The 20,587-nt window shown below is 41.5% G+C and overlaps 1 long non-coding RNA gene across 1 annotated transcript in view; it reads left to right on the top strand.

The window, feature by feature from the left end:
- The first annotated feature begins 3,410 nt into the window (after nt 1–3,410).
- Nucleotides 3,411–20,587, top strand: part of LOC134172112 (uncharacterized) — a 42,388-nt gene continuing 25,211 nt past the window's right edge. The window contains exon 1 of the long non-coding RNA XR_009967835.1: nt 3,411–3,602. This is a non-coding gene — a long non-coding RNA (uncharacterized LOC134172112). The remainder of the gene's footprint in view (nt 3,603–20,587) is intronic.

Genomic DNA, 20,587 nt, shown 5'->3' on the forward strand with positions numbered 1-20,587 from the left:
CTGCCCGCTGTGGAGGGTGGGAAGGGAGGCTGGCGCAAGCAGAGGGGTGGCAGTAGCTCCCCACCCGCCCCAGGGGAGGCGGTTTGCGAACGGGCCCAGCTGAGGTGGGGAAGGTCCTTTACGTCCCGCTGGAGCTGCCTGTGGAGGTGGTGCGTGGAGGGCACAAGGTTAGAGCGATCTTGGAGAACCATCCCCAAACCCAACGATCCAGCAAAAAAAAGTACTCCCCTTCCCCATCAACGAGCCCTTAAAACACTAAAGGTATTAAGGGGACGGTGTCTGCTCCCTAGAGAGGGGTGACTGCGACTGAAGGGAACATCTCCAGCTCAGCCTGGCTGCTCAGGAGGCCTAACAGAAGGAAGGAGCTGGTAGGAGCTGGGAACAGCAAGCAGGCTGTGGGACAGACCTGATGGATGGGGAGGGAGGCTCTGTCCTAAGGTGTCCTCTCTCCCTGCTAATGGGGGTAAAGTGACTGGGAAGAAGGGTGGGAAAAGCTTGAGGAAGGATCTCTGCTAAGGGAAGAGGAAAGGGCTCTAGAAGGTGGCTGTGTGGTGGTGAGAGGGGGTACATGTAGGAGTGTAGGCTGGTTGACACAAGTGATGAAATAGATGCTTGTGGCATCCTTCACTAGGGCATTTGGGAAGTAACAAGGTTGAAGGGCAGTAGTTATTTTCATCTTCTGGATGGCCTGGTTACCTGCTCTGGGTAAATTAAGATTGTCATATGCTAGTTGATCATAAGTAGGACCTTCTTTCTGAGATTTAACTTTGTCAGGTGGGGTGGAAAGGGAAAAGGAAAGAATTAATTGTCAATGACATTTAAATTTCACTTTTTTTCTTAATCTCTCCCTCTTCAGGAAGCCCTTATTAATAAATGTAAACACAGTTGTAAATCCCTAGTAGCTGCCAGCAGTGTAGGTGTAATTATTTTTTGATTCATTCATTATTTTAATTTTTCCTCTTTTCATTTTATATTTTTTTTTCCCCCTTCAAATGCGATTTCACTTTGCATTTTGAAGTCTGTTTTTGATCTGTTTTTCCTTCTCACAAAGTAGATTCAGTAATGACAAATACTCATTTAGTTCTGCAGGGCTCCTTAATGATGTCTCTCCCAAGCTATTGTTAATACCCATTACTGAACTAGCCTGAGTGTGGGCACAATATGGGTGACCAGTCTTTATTTATTTAGTCATATGTAATGAAGAAATAAGTTCAAAATAATGACAACTTACTGCTCTATGTAAAACTCTATGGACTTAGTGACATTTAATTACTTATACATTCATACGCATTACAATAGTAGTAGTGACGTATATATTACATATGTACAACATTAAAACGTTATCGCTGTAGTGCTAAATTTTTAAGGACCTTAAATATGACTCAGAATTAATCTCAAACTTTGCAGATGTTTTCTATATGTCCTGATCAAACACTCCTAGTTCAGTTAACTAGAATTCTAATTAGCACATGATCACAGATAAACATGTTACTGTCTTTAAGGCCTTTAATTTTAATTGGTTGTCCTCTGTAACCTGTAAGGTACAGCTGCTTCAACAAAGTACACATTAGCTATCCTTTCACAAGACAGTTTTAAGGCTTACTGTACCTGCTGGAAGGTAGTTTAATGAAACCTTGCCTCCAGGTAGGATTTTATGACAAAATGACTATTATAAAACACCCCCAACTATCTGTCAGTGAAGGCAGAGGGTGGTTCTTGAGGCTGAGAGACCTGTAGTGGTTAAGGGAATGTAGCTATGGAATGCCTCCCTGTCCCATGACAGCTTGGAGGACAGGGCTGCTTGTGAGGAATGTGGGGTTACAGCCTCTGCTACATCAGTGTCCACTTTGCAGTAGTTATGTTTGTGCAATTATCCACTGGAAGCTACAATAATTATTCAGTGTGTAATAATGTAAAAAGAATAACAAAGAGCCTATTTTAACTGTGATATGAAATAATTTTAATTTAAAAATCAATTAGGAGAAAACTTAAATTATGAAGGAGGTTTGAGTTTTATTTCTGGCACAGATGCACATTCCTAGTTGAATATAGTTGTAAGTACATAGAAGCGGGAAGATGTGATGTATGTGTTTTGAAATCTATAGGCTTTCCAAATGTTGAATAGGTGAAGTTGTGAAATTAAATTACCTGAAAATAACCAATGGTTTTAAAAAATAAAAATACTCAGCCATTATTCTTTTGACTAGACTTTCAGAATTTTCATACTGAGACTGTACATGGGTGATACTTTCTTTTAAATGGTCTGCTTTACATTATATAATATAAATTCAGAGAAGAACTGAAAATTGTCAGACTAATACTGTGTTTCTCTGTTCACAGGAAAAAAAACACAAAACCAACAAGCAAACAAAAAACTAAGTCTAAAATCATACAGCAATGCTATACACCTTTGCCCTCTATATGATAAGAGATCCCCTGGGAAATGTCTTATTTTTTTCAGTTAAAAGAATGCATCAGAAATATATATTTTAATTAAAAAATATAAAGTCAGTCTTAAGGAACAAACATAACCTCATGATGAGTGGTCTGGTGGGCAGAGAGGAAGAAGAATCTACATTCACATAAAGTGATACCTTGATAAATTCATAGCATAAAAATAGGACACAAAGCATTACTAGGCAGCATAAAACAGTCCACTCTTCCAAAAGTCACTTACTGCTGCATGTACTTTTATTATATTAAGGTAGTAATATTATCATTCACAAATGACAAGGATTACCCCCTACATAAAGGCACCATCTGAAAATCTGCCACTCTACGTGGTAAATCAGGCAGCAGCCAGCACAGAATGTTTTTCCATTTTAATGATCTAAGCCAAGTGTGGATGGAGAGCACATTTTTAGAAGCTTAATGATTTTTGTAATACTGTGACCCATGTGCCTGTAGGGAAATCTTCCAGGAATACCCTATGTCCCTACTGTGTCGTTATATTATACCACCTTCGTGATTTGGATGGTTTCTTGGAAACAGTGATGGCTTGAGGAGAGAGACAGTATGGTTTTACTAGATCAAATGCTAAAGTAGAACAAGCTAAAGCAATAAGAACTCAAAGTCTTCTGTAGTATGTGTTTGAAGTTAGTGTTTGTATATCTGTGTTAATTCTAGCCCTGAATTACTGTATGACTCTGTTATATCTAGACGGAAAAGTTTTCTACAAACCTTGAGAAGTAACATGGTCCTAGTTTCAGGCATATTTAATTGTATTAACCAACATAGATTTTCTTCACTGATGAAATAGTGGATAAGGGTAGATGAGTTGTTTCCCAGATTTTTTGCAAATGTGAATACTGTTTGAGCTCATCTGCTTTTATGCAATCCCCAAGTAAAAATTTACTACTGTACTATAATTGCTGGCAGCAGCAAAGTTCCTTAGGGTGTTTGGGGGAAAAAGGCATGAAAATCATCTGTAATTATCAGCTGCAGGTGTAAATACTCTCTATATTGCCTGGGAGGAACTGAGCTGTTGCCAGCATTTGAGGGGAGCTGGTAGTTCCCTAGCTAGTGTAAATATGTGCAGCTGATAATTATAGCTGCTTCTGACTCCCCTGGAGGAAAAGAGCTACTTCCAGCTTTAAATCAGGGTAATTTGGTTTTATTGTTTTTCTTGTTATTTTTTATATGGCTTAATTTTTTAATTAAATTTCCCCCTACCTTTCTATGCCTCCCACCCTTTGCATCTTCCTGTTATTTCATTGAGAGTTGCAACTCAGGTATGAGAAATGCTGGTCTAGGTCATTACTTCTATTAATATTAGTAATAATAAAAAGTAACTTGTGGTCAGATGGCATCATTACCAGAAGCTCCACTGCGGCTTGTTACATTATTCTACCAAATAATAGCTTGTCTTTTGTAAAACAAATGATTCACAAGTTCAGTACTAAAAGATGAGTGCAGAGCCAAATAAGATTGGCGGTTGTATGACTCTGTAAATAATTCTTAATGTCTGCTAATACTTCCTGATACTTCCAGTAAAATAAACCTTACAAATTTTATCCAAGATATTTTAAAGTGAGGATGGAAGAGGGAATGCTGAAAGGTCTGACTTCTAAGTTGAATTTTAAAATGCAAACAACTAAATTTACTCTCATAACTGTTTCTCTTTTTATTTCTTATCATCTGTTGGTATTTTAACGTAGCACACAGAAGCTTAGGAGAAAAAAATTCAACACTGAGTGTTGTTTGGCTTGTAAATAAAAAGAATTCACCTGGCTATCGTGTATTCATGACTACAGCAAAACAGCAGCCTAACTGCTGTTAATGCCACCTGTATTTGCTGGCAGCTCTCCATCATGCTGCCTGTGACAAAACCACAGTATCTGAGTAGACTAATACAATGGAATATGCATGAAAGATCCAGCTACCGGTTTGTTAGTCTCTTTTTATTAGTCATATACCTCCTTTTCTTTAGTTCATAAAGAAAATGTTTGTATACATATTAAGAATGGAATTAAATATTTTTCTAATAAATGGAAAAATCAGACAGGTAAGTGTTGTATTTTCAGCTCAGATTTGTCACTGTCTTCCTTCAGAATATATCCAGATATCAGTTTCTGTATTGGGACAGAAGTAAAAGGGAAGCTTCATTCACCAGGTTTCTTTTGAAATCTAAGAAGTACATTTTCAGTACTGGAGAAAAGGAAGGATCTCCCAGTAGTAATTATCTTAGGGACGTAAGGTATGGTCAGGCATGCTCTTGGCTGCAGCTCTTTTTGGAGTTAAGTGTATATTAACTTAACTCAGTGTCAGTTGCCTTATTTTGTTCTGGTTTGGTTTGGTTTGGCTTTGTTGAAGTCTTCATCTGTTCTGCTAACATACTTTTAGGTGTAGCTGCTCTGATCTGGCTAAGTTAAAATTCTCTTTGCTAGCTTAAATGTTTAGGAAAATTTTCATAAACCAAACACCTACAGTTAATTTGCTGAGTCGTACAATTATGAAGACTCAGACAGTGCCCCTTTTTTTGCAATTCTTTGATAGTGAATAGTAGTTTAATCCATGTTCTTAAGCCCAAATCCTGTCTGGGTTTTTATTTTTTTTGTGGTGTTTGTATTTTTTTTTGTTTTGTTTGTTTGTTTGTTTTGTTTTTTTTGGGGGGGAGGGTGAGGTTGTTCATTTGTTGTTTTTTTTGTTGTTTGTTGGAGGTTCTTTTGTCTTTTTTTTTCTTTTTTTGTTTTTGTTGCTATTGTGTTTCTTTTTTTTTCCCTGAGACCAAGACGTGTTAATTTATTGCTGCTTCCTTGTGCAACAAAAAAACTAGTATCAAAGTTGGTTTTAGATATGGACATTAATGTATTGACATTTTACACGAACTAGTTCAGCAAGCATGCTTTGGCTGCCCATGTTGTTTATTCAAAACCTGTATGTGGAAATGGTGCCACATTATTATTAGCAAAGCCACTCTATGTGTAGAAACAAGCAACAAATACTTCTTGCTTTCCACACGGTACACGAGAAAAAGTTGTTCTTGCATTCCAGGGTTAAGTTATGTAAAATTCTTTTAAACTTTTCAGAATCATCACCCTCATGAGCTTAGAATAGTTGCTTTCATTGTATAGCATGACTCTGTTAACCAGTCATTGTCCCATCCTCAGGGGAGATCAGTGCTGATAATTTCAGGTGTTTGTCTCCTCTCATTTTCTCTGTGTACCCTTAAAATAAACTAAAGCAAAAAATTCTTGCAGCAGGAATGCCATTGCTTAGTGATGAATGATTGTTTAACAATATATACTGACAAAGTTCTGCTGTAATCCAGCACTCTGTCTTATTTATATAACATTTTTCACTTTTGAGAAGCATGACAGCTAATGAGGTTATGAAAACACTGCAATTGAGTAATGTGCCAAGAGTGAAGGCTGTTCTCTGCTTAGATAACTTGGACAGAAGCAGAATTATCTATACCCTACTGGCAATACTGGGAGGAAGCATACAGAGAGAGATAAAGTGGGTACATACACTCCATTCACAGGCTCCTTTTTTTTGCTGTGCAACAGTAAAAGTGTTGAAGTGTTGAAATGGTTTAGAGAAGCTGAGAGTGTATTGACTTCTTAGGAGTACATTGTTGTCCTGGGTTCCGCAGTAGCAGTCATGTTTTTCCTTTGTGTTAACTGGTACAGTGCTGTGTTTTGACTTCCAGTTTGAGAACAGTGTTGGTGAAGCCGATGTTCTCGGTTGTTGCTAAGTGATGTTTACCCTGACCAAGGACTTTGTGAGCCTCATGCTCTGCCAGGGAGGAGGGGAAGCCAGGAGGAAGCAGAGACAGGACACCTGACCCAAACTGACCAAAGAGGTATTCCATACCACAGCACGTCATGCCCAGGATGTAACTGGGAGTTAGCCGGAAGGGCCGGGAGACTGCAGGGTTTGAGGAGGTATCGGTCAGAGCTTGGTCGGGCTGGGGGGGTGAGTTATCGGTCGGCTGGTGGTGAGATGATGTATTCTCTTCCCTTGTTATTTCCTTTATCATTATTATCATTGGTGGTAGCAGTAGTGATTTGTGTTATACCTTAGTTACTAAACTGTTCTTATCTCAACCTGTGGGAGTTGCATTCTTTTCGATTTTCCTCTCCGTCCCTCCGAGAGCAGGGGGAGGGCAAGAAAAGGGGGGGAAAGTGAGCGAACGAGTTACCTGACTGGGTTTAAACCACGACAATTGTGAATAGAGAAATGCAGCTTCTATATTTTTGCTCTCATTCTGTAACATTTCAGAAGTGTTAAAATAACTTTAAGATGCTGAAATAGCAGATAGCACTATGTCCTGGGTTCAGCAGTAGCAGTCATTTTTCCCCTTCTTGGTAGCTGGTGCAGTGCAGTGTTTTGACTTTCAGCTTGGGAACAGAGCTGATAGGTGATGTTTTGGTTTGGCCAAGGACTTTGTGAGCCTCATGCTCTGCCAGGGAGGAGGGGGAGCCAGGAGGAAGCAGAGACAGGACACCTGACCCAAACTGACCAAAGAGATATTCCATACCACAGCACGTCATGCCCAGGAGGTAACTGGGAGTTAGCTGGAAGGGCTGGGAGACTGCAGGGTTGGAGGAGGTATCGGTCGGAGCTTGGTCGGGCTGGGGGGGGGCGAGTTATCGGTCGGCTGGTGGTGAGATGATGTATTCTCTTCCCTTGTTATTTCTTTTATCATTATTATCATTGGTGGTAGCAGTAGTGATTTGTGTTATACCTTAGTTACTAAACTGTTCTTATCTCAACCCGTGGGAGTTGCATTCTTTTCGATTCTCCTCTCCGTCCCTCCGAGAGCAGGGGGAGGGCAAGAAAAAGGGGGAAGTGAGTGAACGAGTTACCTGACTGGGTTTAAACCACGACAGTTCTTTTTGGCGCCCAACGTGGGGCATCGAGGGGTTGAGATAACGACAGATCTGACTGGATTAATAGTAGCTCGTCACAATGCTGATTTATTGGCTCTCAGAGTTGTTCTTGTTGATCTCACAGCTTCAGAATGTTGTAACTTACGTAGAGCCGGTATTTGCTGTGATAGTGTTTATCAAGTATGGGGCCTGGGCTAAGGTTCTTGTCTCACTGTGCTTTATGGCAATGGCTTGTAATACGGGCGGGCTCCAGCAGCAGGGCGGGACGGACGTGGCCGTGGACTTGTACCTGGCCGTCCGGCTGCTCTTCACCGTCCTGGCCCTCACCCTACTCTCCATCTTCGTGAGGCTGCGGGGAGCCGAGGGGGAGCGGCCCCGGGAGCCGGCGGCAGCCGAAGCGACCCAGGAGAGCGGCCCCGGGGACCAAGCGGCGGCGGGAGCGGGGCCGGAGGCCGCGAGGGGACGGCTGCGGGTGGAGGAGGTCGGGGCGGTCGAGGAGCGGAAGGAGGCAGCTGCCGAGCAGCGGGAAAAGGCGGCGGAGGAGCCGAGCCCCGCGGAAGAGCCGAGCACCGCGGCCGAGCCCAGCCCCGCGACGGCCGAGAGCGTTTCCCGGAAGCCGCCTGCCGAGCCCCAGGAGGATGCAGGAGACCACGCAGCATTTCCCAGCAAGGCAGAGGAGGAAGAGCTGGACTCAGGAAAAGAGAAGCTGGTGGTGGGAGAGCCGGCAAGCACAGCAGCTACACCAGCCCCAGTGACAAGTACAGCAGCATCAACTGAGAGTTCTGAAGGTTTTGAATGGCCTTTGGGTGTCCTTGGGACCTGCCTGCTGATTGTGATGGGGATCAGCATGTTGGCACACACACAGACTGTGTTCTACCCACAACCATTTTGTCTGATCTCAAAAGTTAAGCAGAGTCAGGTTTGGGTCTTGTCTGGGGTTAGACGAGGATATGGGGGGACCAAGAGATTTTCCCCAAGGCTGGACAGTCATGAGTGGCAGGGTGTGTGGGACAGTATGGGCAACTATCTAGTCCACTGGGCCCCTCCAGTGCTTTGGAAGCGTCGGAGATGGAAGGCAGCTGTATGGAGTCCCCAGCAACAAGCTGCAGAAACTGCTGAAGGGGACAGTGAATTATTTTAAGCCTGGTGGGCCCATGGCACTTCAGGCCATCAGAGCAGAGATGCAACATAGAGATGGACTCATGATCGAGGGGTGGACTTAGCAATGGACACTATTGCCCAGGTTATTCACGAGCGTGAACACTGCACACAGTCTCTCCTGCTCTGGAAGACTGTTACAAGAGATGGAGCCTGACATCATGGACCAGATGGACACAGCAGCTTTATAGGGACTGGTCCATGCACTAAGATAAGAGTGCACCGAGATAAGAGTGATGGTATATTGAAAATGTGGGATCTGAGCATGACGTGAATGGTATGGAATAAGGGGTGGATAATGTCCTGGGTTCAGCAGTAGCAGTCATTTTTCCCCTTCTTGGTAGCTGGTGCAGTGCAGTGTTTTGACTTTCAGCTTGGGAACAGAGCTGATAGGTGATGTTTTGGTTTGGCCAAGGACTTTGTGAGCCTCATGCTCTGCCAGGGAGGAGGGGGAGCCAGGAGGAAGCAGAGACAGGACACCTGACCCAAACTGACCAAAGAGATATTCCATACCACAGCACGTCATGCCCAGGAGGTAACTGGGAGTTAGCTGGAAGGGCTGGGAGACTGCAGGGTTGGAGGAGGTATCGGTCGGAGCTTGGTCGGGCTGGGGGGGGGCGAGTTATCGGTCGGCTGGTGGTGAGATGATGTATTCTCTTCCCTTGTTATTTCTTTTATCATTATTATCATTGGTGGTAGCAGTAGTGATTTGTGTTATACCTTAGTTACTAAACTGTTCTTATCTCAACCCGTGGGAGTTGCATTCTTTTCGATTCTCCTCTCCGTCCCTCCGAGAGCAGGGGGAGGGCAAGAAAAAGGGGGAAGTGAGTGAACGAGTTACCTGACTGGGTTTAAACCACGACACACTATTATTTATTTTGCTGGTGTATAAAGATAGAACTGTATTTCCTTTAAGTGGTCTCTAGCCATAAGTCATTAGAAAAATTAAATACACATGAAATCCTGTGAGAGAGTGGCAGAACCTCTTCCAGGATTATATCCTGGGCACCAAATGTTGCATCAAAACTTTTACTGTAGTGGGATAATGTCTATGTATAAACTTGTTTGTACACTTAGAATAGAATCATAGAATAGTTAGGGTTGGAAAGGACCTTAAGATCATCTAGTTCCAACCCCCCTGCCATGAGCAGGGACACCTCACACTAAACCATGCGATTCAAGGCTCTGTCCAACCTGGCCTTGGACACCACCAGGGATGGAGCATTCACAACTTCTCTGGCCAACCCATTCCAGTGCCTCACTACCCTTACAGTAAAGAACTTCCTCCTTGTATTCAATCTAAACTTCCCCTGTTTAAGTTTTAACCCATTACCCCTTGTCCTATCACTACAGCCCCTAATGAAGAGTCCCTTCCCAGCATTCTTATAGGCCCCCTTCAGATACTGGAAGGCTGCTATGAGGTCTCCACGCAGCCTTCTCTTCTCCAGGCTGAACAGCTCCAACTTTCTCAGCCTATCTTCATACGGGAGGTATGCCTTGCACTAGCAGAAGGCACTGAATACCCATAACCATATCCCAGCTGAGGCATTCACTCTATCACCCTCTGGGAAGGAGGCGTGTACCTTCCAATGGGGTAAGAGCTGTGGATTGTCTCGAGATGGTTCCACCATGTGATCTGATTTGCAAAAAAGCAGGTGTGGAATGTGTTCTTTGGCAGTCTTCTGCGTTCATCCAGTTGAGCTGGGTTTCCACATCTCTGACACTAGCAAGGCTCGAAGCCTCAGTCTGAAGCAGGACATGTTCCTCAACCAAATGGGTCCAAATCTTTTTGAAGTGAGCAATACCTTTTCAGTTCCCTATGAACCTGGTTTTATTTCCTCGTGCTCATTTCTAGAAATGTCTGAGCTGTTTCCCTTGGGGAAACATACTGAAACATGAGAGCCTGAGAACAACAGTTCTCTGTCAGAGAGAAGATCCATCCAGCCCAAAACTCTTGTCCCCAAAGTGGCTGACTATCAGTGTCTAAAGGAGAGCCTATGAGCAGAGCAGGTCTACTTCTGCCAGGGTTCTGGGGGTGTTCTAAGGCCTCAGCGGCTGGGACCCACCACTTCCTGCCAAGGGCCCATAAGATGTGTCTCAGCTCAGACTGTGGCCTTCAGTCCGTGCCTGAGCCATGTTGTAGCTGTGCCTTTCCCTGTCTCCTGAATGGCTCTGGGACCTGCACTGCAGAGAGCTGCTCTCCTGGGTGGATGCCCTAGACCTAGGGCATCACTTGTCATGCATAATTGTAGGCATAACATAACCTGTACCAATTCTAGCCTAGTGTAGTTCATTTAATTCTGTTCCATTCCGTTCCATTCCGTTCTATTCCTTACTCTCACCCTGAGCTGAATAACAGTGACGCTGATTTCTCTGCAATGTCAGGGATTTTCAGCTCCAAAAACGCTTTCAAGAACACAAATCACAAAGCTTTCATGTGGCAACAAGTTTTTATTTTATTATTCCATTTGATTTTGTTTGGTTCCTTATAGTTTATGTTCTTTTAGAATCATTACATTCTAGAATCATAGAATAGTTAGGTTTGGAGAGGACTTCAAGGGCACCTTATTCCAACCACCCTGCCGTTTTCAGGGACACCTCACACGAGAAACATGTCACCCAAGGCTTGGTACAGCCTGGTCTCATACCATGCCAGGCGATGTCACCTAAGGGTCTGTACAACATGGTGGTGTTGTACATCGCCATAGGAAGGAGCACACACAGCTTCTTTAGGCAACCTGTTCCAGTGCTTAGCACCCTGACACTTCTTCCTTATATCCAACATGAAAGTTTGATGTTATTGTTTAAGAGCATTGTCACTGACCACACACAAATGTGCAAGAGGAAGTAGAAGAAGAAGGCACATGGTAGCACAGGGTATTTCCCAAAGCATGACACCTATTGGTGATAAGCACACAATTGACTCCCAACGCTCGCTCATTTGCTGTGATTCCTGGCCAGGGATGCATGAAAGTGCTCTTGTGCCTGCCTGGCACTGGTGTTGCACACAGGGAGAGCTGAAGAGTGGCAACTGCTGGTGGGGCAGCAAGGCTGGAACCCTTCCAAGCACAAGCTGCTGTGCAGAGCGCCCAGGGAGATGAAGCTAAGGGAAGAGCAGAGCTCATTCCCACTCCAAGCCTGCACTGAGCAATGGAGCTAAAGAGAGCCAGGGCACCTTGGAGGTGCAAGAGCAGCAGGCAAAAACCGAATTCAAAGGGGAACCCTGACAAGGGGATGTGCTCAATGTTATAGAGGGCAAGCAGCAGCTCCCACGCAATACCCTGGGAGGCCAGAAAGCTTCCTCCCCCCAGATGTGGGGCATGAGGGCCCCCTGCATGGAGCACGAGCAGCAGCCTTTGGGCCACAACAGCCCAAAGGAGCCCCATGAAGGGGCTGTGCTCAGCTTTGGAGGAGGCGAAAAACCCCTGGGGACACTCTCAGGTCCTCCGTGGGGAAAAAAAGCCTTCCCCCCTCCCCCCCCCCCCCCCCCCCCCCCCCGTGCCAATTTGCCCCAGGGGAAAATTCCTTCCTGACCCCAGCGCTGGTGATTGGCTATCCCTGAACCTGTGAGCAGAACCTGCTCCTGGTCCACAGGCTGGTCACACCTCTCAGGAAATACCCAAGGTCTGTTCTTCCTCAACCTAGAGCCACTGAGCCACCTCAGGGACTTCTGACAGAAGCACTGTGATCCCTGGCAACACCTCTGCATCCTATTGCTTACAGCTGCTGCCCCTGGCTCTGGGGGGGATGAGGATGCTGAGCTCTACAGTGCTCCTCAAGAAGACATTCCTATGCTCTGGCCATGGCTATCGAGCTGAAAAGGACCGCTATCCCTCCCATGAGCTAAGAAGCTGTTCCCACCACGATCTGGCCTTGCAGGCGAGAGCCTCCAGCAGCCTCGACCAGCCACTGCTCTTTCTACCTGAGCCTCCTGTAGCTAACTCCAGAAGCTCAAGGCCTTCCTCTGGGATGTCTTAGGGCTGCCCCGTGCTACCTCTGCCAGGGGACCCAGCAGGCTGCTCCCTTTTATCCTGTCCTGGGGCATTGTGATGGCTGCATTGTCAGGTGCTGGCATGGAATGGAATGGAATGCAATGGAATGGAGCAGGTCATAATGGAATAGAGTGGAGTGAAATGAAATAGAAGTCATGGAATAGAAATGGAATACACCAATAACTCATTATGGGATTCGGGGAGAAGGGAACAGAACAGTGCAGTCAAAACTCAGATGTGTGGCTATCCCTGAACCGATTCTTCTGAAGAGCTCTCCAACTTTTTGCAAGCCCATTTGTGAGAGACTGATCCAAAATCAGACTCCACTGTCCACTGTCTCAAAGATTGCTATGAGAAGCTGAGATGAAATTCCACCTATCTCTTTTCTCTGAGATGGATGGGAGGAGTTAAGACTCCAGTGTCCATTGACTGGGAGAAGGGTGTGAGGAACTGAAATGGGACTCCACCCACCATTACCTGAGGGATGAGTGGGAAAGAGATTCTCTTCCATCCATTATCTGGAGGAATGGTGGGAGGAATTCCTGCCCATGCATTCCTATCCCACAAATTGCTGCAGACAGGTGCAGCTGAAGAGCTGGCTGTAAGAGGGGGAAATCTGGTCCACCAGGAGCATGTAAGACGGGACATGAAGAGCAGAGGTACTCCCCCCAGCTCATTATAAAAGGAGGAAAAGGTAATCACAAAAAGGTAAACTAGTAAAACAAATCACATCCAGAATCCAAAAATTGGCTCATGTTTCAGTCCAAACCAGGAAAGGAAGGGAGTTTGACCCTTTTTCCTGGCTTCCAGGAGGCCTGTGGGTTAAACAAATTTGATTTTGCTTGTTATGTGGCTTTGCTATGTTTTTAGTTTTACCTTGTATTATTCCTTGTCTCGTTCAAGTAATTTGGAGTGTTGTAACAAACATGCAATTTGTAACTCTTGCCAACCTCCAAGTTCACTTCTGAGCACAATAAGAAATGGAGAAAGTCAGAAGGACAAAAGGAAGCCCGTGGGTAACTAAATTCTGTTCCATATGGAGACAAAAACATAAGCTTTTAAAAATGCTACTTGTTACATTTCCAATAAAGACTATACTTCATTCAATTTGAAAGATGCTTCAATACTGGTTTTTTATTTCCAAGTAAAATTCTTCCACCTAAGTATTTATTGATATTAATGCAGATTTAGCAACAGTAAGACATTACAGATTTAATTTTTGAAGCAACTTAGCAAATAATAACAATGACTTTGAACTTTTACAACTGAGAATAAATTTGAATATTTTCCTTCAACATTTTCTAGTCCAAATTCAGTATTTTTAATCCAAAACAAATTTTATCTGAAATATTCACAATTAAAATGGAATGTTTTCTTCTGCAATGTACACCTTTTATCAAATATCAATCTGCATTGATATTTAATAAAATCAAGAATAAACATTTCAGCTTTACAGTATCCACATTTTTCTTCTAAATTCAAAAATATTGAATGTTTTGGGGTTCAAATTATACTTCCATATAATAATGAAGTATGCAGCACACAAGCAGCAAAACATGAGATATTTGAGTGGCACCTAAGAAATATGGCACACAGTTTCATCACAAGCTGTGTAGAACGCAATTCAAACAGTGGGCTATAAATTTTCTAAATGTCTTTTATAGTGTGCTTTTTCAGTGTTTGGGAAAGTGAGGGAGAGGATTTTTTCTCTTTAGTGAAAACCATGCTGAAATCCTATACTTTCTCTTTAATTCCAGACACATGATTCTTGTAAGCTGGATTTAATGGCTTTGCCTTTTGAGCTGTGTGTATTAGTCATCCCCCCTGCATTCACCCTTTCCCTAGGAAATGTTTGTATATTAGTTCTAATTTTTTGCTGCTGCGGAAGTAATGTTTGCAGTGTATTATACTTCTCTTAAAGTAAATGAATGGAAAATAATATGGCTGTTTTTCCAGTTTGAATGGCATCATCTTTTATAAAAAGGAATGTGTCACACTCTCATTTGACCTATGCATTGTTCAAATTTAAATCAATCTTCTTGTTGGCCTAAGACTGGTGCTTTTTCAAAATGTTGGAGGTTGAGATGACAGAAAAAAAGAATAATGTTAGTTTTTACATAAGGAAAATTTTTGTGGGTTTTGTGGTTTTTGCTGGAACTTTGGATGATTTTATGAGATTATTAAGTATGACATTAAGTTATTTAGTTACAGTTGTTACCTGTTCTTCCAATTCACCAATTTCTGCACAGTTCTAGTTGCATATATGTTGTATGACCAAGGAGTGATGTACTAAAGAGTCCTCCAGTATGCAGGATGGCATTGAACTCTATTAGCAGGTATATAGTTAAGATGATGCTTAATTACATGTAAATCCCACAGCTAAGTAAATATGAAAAGCTGAACTGAATCCTGTAGTTCTCTGTGTCTGCAGTAATTTCTCATGCCATCTGAGAGAGATGGTGTGGAGTAGGGTCTTGGTTTGACTGTTAAAAGGTGTAGACTGTATTCCCACTTCAGTTGTGGACTTTTTCCAGCATTTTTTTTCTATTTTCAGCTTGGGCAAACCCTGTTTCTCTTTCGTCTTTCAGTGTAGCAATTACATTGTCATCTGCTCTGATATCTTTTTTATCCTGTAGATCCACTTTTATTTCTACCACTAATCATTTTGTCCTTGTAGTTTTTCCAGACTTTAAGTGTGTAAGCATGGTGAGGAAAAGGGCACAGTAAAGAAAATCATTGGTGAGTGGAAGAGAGGGAGAGCACTGCAAACAAGGTGAAAACAGGGAATACTTTCTAGGCTGTAAAATTTGAAGGATGTGGATGGTGTTGTAGATGGGAAGAAGTGCAGTATTTCTGAAAAAAAAAAGATAGCTGCATGGGTGGAATTTTGTCCTGAGATAACGGAGAAACTAACACTGTTGCTGGGTAGAGATGGCTAAAAGAGATATTCCATTATATGGACAGTTTAGAAAGTGGGGAATATAATTAGCTGGAACTAGTTATTCTAAAGCTCTTTGGGTTGTGACGCCATGATTGAAACTACTTTGAGAGCCACTTTCTCACTATGCCATGAAAGAGAGTTTATTATGTCATAAACCAATAACCTACTTGTGAATCCCCCTTAGTACTCAGCCGCAGGTTTGGAAACACATAGATCTTCTTTATGGAACATAAAGGCAGTTTTAAAAGTTTATGACTATGGAACCAGTGTGGTTATCTATTTTGTAATTATATATAATGCATGTTAAACTGAATAGATAGTGCCTGTAGGAGCTCTGTGTGCTTCTGTAGCACAGTCAAGTAAACCTGATCATGTAAGGAGTCCTTTTGAAATTAGTCAGTGCTGTCTCACAGAACAAGATCATAGAATAGAATCATAGAATCATGAATTATCATGATTACAATCTTAAAAAGTTTAGGGAGGGGAGAAAGAAAAAAATATTTGTACACCTTGTATTTATTTTTCTTAATTGTGAATAACAGATACAAAGTGCTTATGATTAATGTAGCTCTTAGCTTAATCTTAGAAATCTGTTGACCAGTATCTTGAAAGTACTTTCCAAAGGAGATAATAAATCAAAATAGCTCTGAAATTAGTTAAATTCAAAATGCCTGGCATGTAAGGGCTGCTTATTTCATAAAAAATGTCTAAAACCAGAAAATCATTACTTTGAAAAGTCAGTTGTTACACTGGTTTGCTTCTTAGCATTGAATCTTGCAATATTTATATAAAAGTTTTAAAAGGAGATTTATTTATTAGATGTAGATTTTCTAGGCACCGATTTTTCTCAAGTCTAAAGCAATTTGCTTGGTTCAAAGTTATTTTATTCCTCTAGCTACAAAGCAGTTTGTGGCAACTCTTCAGTTATCAGTTCTTTTCAGGGTTTAGCACTTTTTCCATAAACACATAGGTCTGGTTGCGGATTGGTACCGTGGTTTCTGTCTAGGGGCACTTGTTACCTGTTAAAATAATAAAAAGGAGGCTTCTCAAAATTACACAGAAGAGTCTTGCAGGTTAAAAGACCTTAATTTAAGATTTTATTGATTTTGAAAATGGAGAGATTAATCAGTATTAACATTTATTCTTTATTTTAAATACAATCTAATTTTAATTGGCAAGGGATTAAACCAAACACTACCTTTTTACAGTTTAATCACTTTTAAAAAGAATTTTAAACACTACTTTTAAGCTTTAGTATAGGAAGTCATTGTCCAATTTCCATTACAGTCAGTTAGAGCAAGTTGTAGAATTATGGAGAACATGGCTGAGGAATCACCTGAACTGTCTTTTATGTGTCACCCAGTGCAGGATCAGCTTCCGTAGAAAGTTTGTCAGTGTTTGTCTTGAAGCATCTGGTGGTAAAAACTCTAAGGCCTTCCAGGCAGTCAACTGCAGTGTTTAACTGCGTTTAAAAATATTAAGTCGCCCTATTAATGAAAGCCCTTTTTCTGCAGGATTTTGTTGATTCACAGAAGAACAGGGCAGTGAGATGCAGCCAATTGTAAGGGGAAGATAGGGTGGTCCCATATTCAGAACCCATGGTGTTCTGATCTCCATTTGAGCAGGAAGGCCAATGACTGATGCAGGAAGTCCACAAGTACCTGTCATGCTTAGCTCTGAACAAGGTTAGAACAGACTGTGGTCTCATGAGATTAGTGTTTTTCTGCAAATTTTGCTTAATGGAAAACTAAAACTGGAAAAAAAGGTTGGTTTGCACCTGTAAAATCTAAACCTAAGTGCTAAAATATACCAATATTAAGAAATATATTCCCTGCATGGAAATGTGCAAAAAAGGCCTCACCAGAAAAGAGTTCCCACCAAACAGAATTACAACTTTAAAATGAAAAAATGAGAACTTCAGGTTTTGATTATAAAAATAAGCTTAGTTGCTCTAGGGTCCTGGTTTCCTAGCTGGATTACATTGCAGGAAAGCGCCCAAAAGCAGATACTTTTCACAAAAAGATAGTTTTAGTGAAAACCTATTTCACTGCTGAGGAGCAGCTTCCATGGAAAAATTTTGCCTAGGTCTATATCAGACATAAGAAAACAGAAACCTATTCATGTTTATTCATGAGGCATCCAGAGTTAGGTATTTGATCTTTCTGAAATCATCAATATACATAACTTGAAAGCAGTCAATATAATAGATTTCCTGTACAGAGTCCAATCTGTATGTTAATCTTGGATCTGTTGGATAACACAAAGTGTATTTAATAATAAAGCCTGCCAATTCTGTTCCCCTCTTGGCACATTACCAGATTTACGTTTGATTTCTTGGATCTTTTTGTTAACTTTTTTTTTGCCAAAGAATTTGCTCTGATTGAACTCACTGGAAAGAAGAAAAAGCTGAAGAATGAGTTTCATGCTCCTCTTTGTCATTAACAGTTATAGTATTCTCTGCTTAAGACAGTAACAACTGTACAGTATCACATTACTTGTACGTAACACCGACTATTCCAGAGGGGGATGCAGTGTTTCAGAGACCTGGTACGGATGACATAGGACACCAAGCTGTAGTGGGTTCCAACTACAGCAATACCTTCTTCTTACCTGCTTTTCTAGGTTAAATCCAAGTGTGATGGTAATAATTTTGTCCAAAGAGAATGTGTTATACGTTCTTTCAGGTAAAGGGTGAGATGTCTCAGTAAAAGACGGTGCAACAAATTATGGCGCTAGCGTCAGAGCCAGAGCTAATAGTGTGCTTACCATTCGGTCTTGAAGTCTTTTCTAGGCTTCCAAACATAAGTAACATTTTACATATTATTTCAATTTTTTTTTTTTTTTTTGTCCAAAAAAAGCTTGTTGAGAGGAGTAATATCTTGCAGTAGACCTGCTGATGAGACTGCAAGTGAGATTTTGGACACACCAGGTTTTTTTCAGCTCTGAATAGAAGCAGTTGCGTGCTCAAAATGTTTCTCTTTTCGAGTTGTATCTGTTTGCCTACTAAGAGCTGTTACAGATCTCTGCAAATTTGTCTATCCTGTGTTGTTAAACCACAGTGGTTACAGTAACCCTATTGCTGTGATGTGTGCAGTGTGGTCTCCAAGTAGGCCTGCCTGCATTGTAATTCTACAGGATGCCCTGCCCCCCCGCCCCCCCCCCCATTTGCCTTGTTGAATAGAAACCTTTTCTTGTAAACTTAACAACAACAACAACCCGACAAAAGAGGGCTTTTAAGACAATCTGCAGGCCTGTACACTGAAGTCTTCCAGGAGGGGCTTTGCCAGCTGTGAGTTGCTCCTTTGTGCTGTCTTTAAAGCCGGGTACACGTGCTCTACCAGACTTCAGGTTGGGAAGCAAAAGGATGATTTGTGTCCCTGCCTGCCTTTCCAGTGCCCAAACTAGAGTTTGCTTGTCTGTCTTTGCTATTATAAATAGGAATGGGTGAACATGTTTTGCCTGATTTCAAATCCACTTAAAGTTCATGGGTTTGAAATTAAAAGCAGAACTCAAATCTTACGAGGTTTGTGTTCTGTTAGGAGCTGGCCTTTTGCCAGTACATGTCTATTCATTTAACTTTTGTCCCTGGAATCGGATACATATCAGTTTGCTATACTAGCTTATTTGTACTTCTTTATAATCTCTTCCTTACCTTTTTTACATCTGTTCCATTGGCATGAATTTATGATTGTTAGAAAGTTGCTAGCATAAGTATTTGATCTCTCTCTCATGAGTATAAGACTTTTTCTTTGCCTCTAGATCTTGGGTTTTTTGCTCTTTCAATGTTCATAATGTGTGCCTTCTGGCCTCTTCCTCCATACACCCAAGTTAAGTAAACAAAGGATGAAGTCCACTCTGAGAAGACTGTATTTTAGATGCTATATGCTTTGAATATGGAATGAGAGAAAACACTTACAACCCATGCCATGTAGTGAAGTTAGTTTTATCTGTTATGGTAGTTGCTGTATGGTAGCTTCAACTGAGAGGTGAAATAATCCCAGAAGCTCTACAGAACACTGAGGAACAGGATCCTTTCATTTTTATTTTTGTTTCCTTTAAGACTTTCTTGCCTATAGTGTGGTTCTCATCTGTGCTGACTTGTGTTATGCAGGTGTGTGGAACCCCATGCAGCCCTGATACAGAACATAATAGCCTGCAAATTGACTTACAGTCAATTAGTCTGCAGTATTATATATTACAGGTTAACTTAGTAGCAGTCTATTGATTCCATATAGGTTCACTTGCTGAATTCTTTTCTTCTTTCTTTTCCTTTCAATATTTGTACCTATTAAAAAAATTAAACCTGGAGGGGTTTAATTAAGCTCCAGGCTGAGTGTGTACAAATAACACACACATATTCATATAATTATTTGTTGTTACTGGCTTATTGTAGATTTGTGTTAGCAGGCGTTCTTAACAGGCAATGTGTGGATTCGGTAAATTATATCCATGCTTTCCTTTGGTGAGCAGAAAAGTGTTTATTTTTCAGTATTTTATACTGTGAGGTGATTATGGGGGCCTGCTGTGATCCGAGCAGTTCACTTAAATAATCTCTTTGATCAAGATTATCTGTGAATCAGATGCAATTTTCTTAAGTTTATTTGTTTTTTTACAGGCATCTGATCAAAAGCCTGTAAATAACTCTTGGTCTGTCACTTCTGATGCTATGTGAAATGGAGATTATTTGAATTGCAGTGTGAATTTCATGATACATATATGTTCTTTGAGTCTGAGTGCAGGAAATAGGATTTTTAACATTGATGCTTGTGATTAATGATCTTTGAATATGTTTTCAGTGTATATTCTGTGCTATTTACTTAGCTATTGCTGCTGGAATTAATAAGCTTGCTATAACTCACTGGCACTTTTCAGAAAATATTGCCCAGCACATACATATGAGCACTACTTTTAAATTTAAAAAAGAGCTCTAATGCTGTTAACTTTTTATGCTGTATCCTCACGTTAGGCAAGAAGTCTTGTTGATACAATTCTCTGTTTTTAAAAAGGGATCATAATACACTATTTTACTTCAAACTGAGAAGGTAATGAAAGGCAATTCTGCTTTTATTTAAAAAAAATTACAAAGGGTGTTGTTATACAGTATATATTTCAGCATTAAATGTTTCATTTGAATACTTTTGTTAAAGTTTTAAGCAAAACTT

Source organism: Pezoporus occidentalis, unplaced genomic scaffold, assembly GCF_034315485.1.
Source record: "Pezoporus occidentalis ecotype Australia unplaced genomic scaffold, CSIRO_AGI_Poc_V1 ctg44, whole genome shotgun sequence".
Taxonomy (NCBI): Eukaryota; Metazoa; Chordata; class Aves; order Psittaciformes; family Psittacidae; genus Pezoporus; species Pezoporus occidentalis.